Source organism: Colobus angolensis, unplaced genomic scaffold (assembly GCF_000951035.1).
Source record: "Colobus angolensis palliatus isolate OR3802 unplaced genomic scaffold, Cang.pa_1.0 Scaffold563, whole genome shotgun sequence".
Lineage (NCBI taxonomy): Eukaryota > Metazoa > Chordata > Mammalia > Primates > Cercopithecidae > Colobus > Colobus angolensis.
The window spans coordinates 123,680-129,958 of record NW_012119188.1 but is presented as its reverse complement, the minus strand read 5'-3'; the positions used below and the strand labels follow the sequence as shown (position 1 = coordinate 129,958).

Here is a 6,279-nt window from a genome sequence, read left to right as displayed (position 1 = left end):
TTTAGAGACAGGGTCTTGCTATGTTGCCTAGGCTGGATTCAAACTGCTGGGCTCAAGCAATCTTCCCACCTTAGCCTCCACCTGAGTAGTTGGGACTAAAGGCAGGCACTCAGCTCCTGTTTCATATTTTTCTTTTTTCTTTTCCTTTTCCTTTTTTTTAAATTTGAGACAGGGTCTCACTTTTGTCATTGGGGCTGGAGTGCAGTGGTACAATCTCAGCTCACTGCAGCCTCTGCCTCCCAGGCTCAAGCAATCCTTCCACTTCAGCCTCCCAAGGAGCTGGGACTACAGGTGCATGCCACCAAGCCTGGCTAACTTTCATATTTTTTTAGAAATGGAGTTTCACCATGTTGCCCAGACTGTATTCAAACTCTTGGGTTCATGCCATCCTCCCGCCTTGGCTTCCTGAGGCTCTGGGATTAGCAGTGTGAACCATGGTACTGGTCCGTGGTTGATTTCAAGGTGCTGAGATGACATCACTGGACTTGGATTTGGGGAGAGAACGCAGCCACACAGCACACTGTCATTTGGCATTTCCACCCTACAGGATACCAGGGATGGAAATAAACCGAAGAATGCAGACCCTGGTCAAATAATTAGGCAGTGATGAGTTTTGAGTTTGTATTACCTTTGTATGTTTATTTCATTCCATTTTTAACAATGGCTGGCCGGGCGCGGTGGCTCAGCACTTTGGGAGGCTGAGGCGGGCGGATCACGAGGTCAAGAGATGGAGACCATCCTGGCCAACAAGGTGAAACCCTGCCTCTACTAAAAATACAAAGATTAGCCAGGTGTGGTGGTGCACACCTGTAGTCCCAGCTACTCGGGAGGCTGAGGCGGGAGAATCACTTGAACCCGGGAGGCGGAGGTTGCAGTGAACCGAGATCGCACCACTGCACTGCAGCCTGGCGACAAAGCAAGACTCCATCTTAAAATAAAATAAGCAACGTCTGAGTGTAACAACCTTCTGGCAATATTTCCTGAAAATGTGCTAATCGGCTCTCTGGAGCTGCTGGGAGCAGTTCCAGGACAGCACAGAGCTGTTCCCTCCAGCGAAGGAGCCCATGTCCACGTCCACTCATGGTCAAGGTGATATGCCCCAGCCTCACCAAGGGGCCCCATGCCGCCGGCAAAGGCCCCACGTGGGTCGGTTTCCACCAAGCGGCCAGATATCCCGGGCGTTTTATTGATCCTATTGACCACAGCAAATGGCCGCTGGGCACCAATTCAGCGCCAGCCCAGGCTCAGGGACTGTCACACGTGGTCCATGTAACTCACAGTAATCCTGTGCCATGGTTACACCACGTTACAGCTGAGGCCACGGAGGCTCGGTAAGACGAAGTCACGTCTTAGGGCACATGCTTAGGAGACGGTAAGACTCAGACTGGAAACCTTTCTTCTGTCCTGACTAGGGGAGAAGGGCAAGGTGGGGGAAGGGGCACCTGTCCCCAAGGAGCCACCCCTGAGGCCTCCAGGGACCCTGATGAGGAGCTGAGGGGTCCTAGGTGGGGAGGAGTAATTCTCTCTTTTTCCCTGTCTCCCTCTCTTTCTCCCCCTGCACTTCTCTCTCCCTTTCTCCCATCTCCTTCTGTCTCTCCCTCTGTCTCTGCCCCTCTCTCTCCCTCCCTCTCTCTCCCTCTCCCCCTGATCTACCTCTTGCTTTTGTTTTTGTTTTTGTTTTTGTTTTGAGAGAGAGTCTGGCTCTGTCACCCAGGTCGGAGTACAGTGGTGCGATCTCGGCTCACCCCAACCTCCGCCTCCCAGGTTCAAGCGATTCTCCTGCCTCAGCCTCCCGAGTAGCTGGGATTACAGGCACCTGCCCGACTAATTTTTGTGTTTTTAGTAGAGGCCGGGTTTCACCTCTAGCAGCATGGTGGCCAGGCTGCTCTCTAACTCCTGACCTCAGGTGATCCGCCCACCTCGGCCTCCCAAAGTGTGGGATTATGGGCACGAGCCAATGCACCCAGCCCCTGCAGCCCCTTTCTATCTCTCTGTCTCTGAAATAAGCCAGTCAAGGATCCCACCCTGTGCACGGCCCGCTATGTGACCAGCTGCTTGGCAGGGCCTGGGCCACTGCTCTCAGGGACAGGTGCCTGGCGTAGGCGGGGAGGCGCTCTCTCTCCGTTTACTTTTCTCCAGCATACATTTCTGGATTGGTGAAATATTATCTTTGTCTTTAGAGGGAACAATAAAGCTATTTTCAGCTTGGAAACAAATGAGTCCAATGGTAAATAAACCCCCAAGGCTGGTACTGGGCAGGCCTGCGCTGTCGTCACACTGGAGGCCGCCAACCTTCCTTCCTGGGAAAGGCTTGGTCTCAGGGTGGGGGCACAGAAAGGTTGTGGGGAGCCCAGGAGCAGAGAGGCGGGAGGGCAAAGGAGACGGGGAGCATCCTGGAGTCACGAGACGGGACAGACCCACAGGTTTTACGGATCCAGACACTGAGGCCCAGAGAGGGTGAGCGCCCTGCCCCAGGATGCACAGCCTGCAGGTGCCTGGTTCCACTTCCTGGAGCTCTGCCGGGCACCACGGCTCCAGGGAGCGCTCCACTGTTTTCTCAGCACTCGGGAACAGATGGCTCCAACTCTCACCCACGGATGCCAAACATTTTCCCTGGTTACCCTGCTAATTTGCTCACAGCCTCCTCTTGTAAATAGAGAGTACAAAGGTTCCTCCGAGTAGCGTGTCTGCCGGGCAGATACTGATGCCACGGGGAGAGGCCTTAGAAGGAGCACAGGAAAGTCCCAGGTTAAGAACCAGGTAAAGCCCAGGTAAGGCCCAGGTAAGGCTAGGATCCTTGGCTGACCGGGGGATCGTGGGAAGGACAGTGGCTCGGGGCCCTGGCAGGTCTGGGTTCAGGTCTCGGCTCTGTGCTCCCTTGGAGCCCAGTTGGGAAACTTGCACTGGCCTCAGGGCCTCTGGCATCAGTTTTCTCATCTGTGAAATGGGCACGTTAATGCCAAAGGTGTAAAACAGGAGCTATTATGTAGGCGCTCAGGGACTGGATGAATCTGTAGGAATCTAGCCATCCTTCCTGCCTTCATCTGGGGTCAACAGGGTGGGGGCTGCACCCTGGGCAGCATCCCTGCCCCTCTGTCCCCAACAGTAGTCCCTTCACCCAGCCCTTTTGACAGAATTCTTCCAACAACACTTACCGGGTCCTCCTCAGTACCCAGCCCTGTCGCAAGGCCCAGAGAGGAGCTGATTCAAGCCTTCTGCACTGGGTGGCCTTGGACAGCTCCCTTCACCTCTCTGGGCTTCATTCCCTTGAGCTTTCCGCAGAAGTCACAGGGAGGATTCCATGAGATGATGTGTGCTCAGAGTCACTCCTACCATGCAGCCGTCAGGGAAGGCTTCCTGGAGGAGGCAGCACTAGTCCTTACACTTTACAGATGCATGGGCATGATTGGGTATGGCTGGTGCTTCCAGGGATGGGCTGGGTGCAGAGGCACCTCATGGGCTCGAGCAGGGCCTGGGGTGCCCAGCTGCATGGAGGGGTTTGGAGCCGGCTGGAAGGGGGACTGTAAACAGACTTCGGGTCCCTTGGGTCTCCCTCCCCCGCAACCTAGTTCACAGCAGCCCAGCGGGTAATAAAGTGCTCCTTCCAGCTGACAGCTCCTGGAGCCGGGCCAGGAGGCTCCTCCTGTCCTAGGCCTGCCTCCAGCTGCTGCCTGCAGTCCCAAGAAGACTTTACCGCACCTCTCTGGCCTGGGGCATCCTGGGGGATGAAGCTCCAGGAGACCACCTGTGGCTTGGGGTCCCGGTCCCAGAAGCCCGGCCTGGGGCGCGCCTCTCTGGTCTTCAGGATGAGGGGCCTGGAATGAGAGTGGAGGCGTCCAGTGAGGCAGCTTAACTGGTCAAGGCCGATGGGACCGGGACCTAGGGAGGGACCAGGGCCTGGGGAGGAACCAGAATCTGCCTGGCCACAGTGTGTGACTTGGGTGAGCTCCTCTACCTCTCTGAGCCTGGGCTTCCCGACTGTGTGGGATGTCTCCCCTCCTGTAGTCACTGTGAGGTTCTGAGCAGAGGACACTCTGGGCCCAGAGCCTGGCACGTAGCTGGTGCGGTGAGCGCCAACCCCTCCCTGTTCCTGCAGAGCCCTGCCGTTTAGTGCACACAGGCTGCCTTGCCCTCTCCAGAGAGGATCATGGGGCTTCATTTGTTGATTGAATTTGCTTGTTTGGCCCAGATGGTTGGGTCTCGTTTTCTTTTTTCTTTCTTTCTTTCTTGCTCCCTCACCCGGGCTGAAGTGCAGTGGCACGATCTCGGCTCACTGCAACCTCCGCCTCCTGTGTACAAGCGATTCTCCTGCCTCAGCCTCCCGAGTATCTGGGATTACAGGCTCGCATCACCATGCCTGGCTAATTTTTGCATTTTTAGTAGAGATGGGGTTTCGCCATGTTGGCCAGGCTGGTCTCGAACTCCGGACCTCAGTTGATCCACCCACCTCGGACTCCCAAAGTGCTGGGATTACAGGCGTGAGCCACCGCGCCTGGCCATGGGTTTCATTTTCTCTTGTAAGTTTGATTCCATGGTACCTGAATGCAGGGGAAGCAGGCGGTGTCCTGTCCTGGCAAAGGCAGACATGGGGCTGACGCGGAACGGCCCAGGGACTCTGATCCTGGGGCTCAGGGAGTTTGCAAGGGGCGTTTCTGCCCATGGTCAGGCTTGCAAGCCTTGGTCCCTGGGCCCACCATGCAAAAATTAGCAGGGTGTGGTGGCGAGTGCCTGTAATCCCAGCTACTTGGGAGGATGAGACAAGAGAGTCACTTGAACCCGGGAGGCAGAGGTTGTTGTGAGCTGAGATCATACCTCTTCCCTCCAGCCTGGGTGACAGAGCAAGACTCCGTCTCAAAAAAAAAAAAGGTTGGTGGAAGGAGAGAAACATAAAGAGAGCCCAGTGGGACATCCCCTCACCCAGCCCTTGCCTCCTGCCACTGCTCTAGCCAGGCTGTTCCACGCCGGGCCAGACCCACCCAGTCCTGCCCCTGTCTTAGAGTTGCTGAGAGCAGAAATGCAGTCATGTGTCACCATGATGATGGCTGCTGCCATGCTATCAGACCCACCATTCCTCAGTGGGACCCCCACCTCGCCACTCACCAGCTGGCTCCCCCCGGTCTGCAAAAGGTGGTTCACTGGGTACCCAGGTTCCTGTGCAAATGAGATGAGCTGACTTCTATGAAAGCCACTCCCTGCACCCAGGGAGAATGAGGAGGGGGAGGCCCTTGTCCCCCGAAAGCCCAGCCAGCCAGCGCCCTCTCCCTCTGCCTCCCCAGGGAACCGTGTCCTGAGCAGGGCCCTTCACCCCATCTCTGTCTGATCTCCACTGCGTGTACGGTTTGACGGGAAAGATTCTAATGGGCTTTAAGTTAATAAGCTGGGAACAAATTAAGTCTGATCTCTGCCAGAAGCAGATGGCACAGCTGCCCAGCCTGGAACAGCCCGGCTAGAGCAGTGGCAGGCGGCAAGGGCAGGGTGGGGGGATAACCCACTGGGCTATCTTTATGTTTCTCTCCTTCCACCAACTTTTTTTTCTTTTTTTTTCTTTTTTTTTTTTTTTTCGGAGTCTCGCTCTGTCGCCCAGGCTGGAGTGCAGTGGCCAGATCTCAGCTCACTGCAAGCTCTGCCTCCCGGGTTCAAGTGACTCTCTTGCCTCACCCTCCCAAGGAGCTGGGATTACAGGCACCCACCACCACACCCTGCTAATTTTTGTATTTTTAGTAGAGTCGGGGTTTCACCATGTTGGCTAGACTGGTCTCGAACTCCTGACCTCAGGTGATCCACCTGCCTTGGCCTCCCAAAGTGCTGGGATTACAGGTTGAGCCACTGTGCCCGGCTTCTCCTCCCCGCAACATTTTATTGTGTTTTATTTTAAAGAGATGGGGTCTCGCTCTGTCTCCCAGGCTGGTGTGCAGTGGTAGGATCACAGCTCACTGCAGCCTCCACCTCCTGGGCTCAAGCAGTCCTCTCATCTCAGCTGCTTGAGTAGCTGGGACTACAGGAGTGGACCACCATGCCCAGCTAATTCTTAAACATTTTTTAGAGATCAGGGTCTCAGTATGTTGCCCAGGCTGGTCTCGAACTCCTGGCCTCAAGCGGTCCTCCTGCCTCACCTTACTATGAAATTTTTAAACATAAAAAACAGTGGAAACTGAGCATGGTGGCTCACACCTACAATCGCAGCATTTTGGGAAGCTGAGGTGGGAGGATCGCTTGGGGCAGGAGCTTAAAACTAGCCTAGATTACATAGCGAGAACCCCATTTCTATTTTTTTTTTTT

The 6,279-nt window shown here is 55.4% G+C and overlaps 1 protein-coding gene across 1 annotated transcript in view; it reads left to right on the top strand.

Moving 5' to 3' along the window:
• The first annotated feature begins 2,636 nt into the window (after positions 1-2,636).
• The window catches only part of SLC29A4 (solute carrier family 29 (equilibrative nucleoside transporter), member 4), a 31,954-nt gene continuing 28,311 nt past the window's right edge, over positions 2,637-6,279 (top strand). Inside the window, exon 1 of the mRNA XM_011961683.1 lies at positions 2,637-2,760. The gene's annotated coding sequence lies outside the window, so the exon portion shown is untranslated. The remainder of the gene's footprint in view (positions 2,761-6,279) is intronic.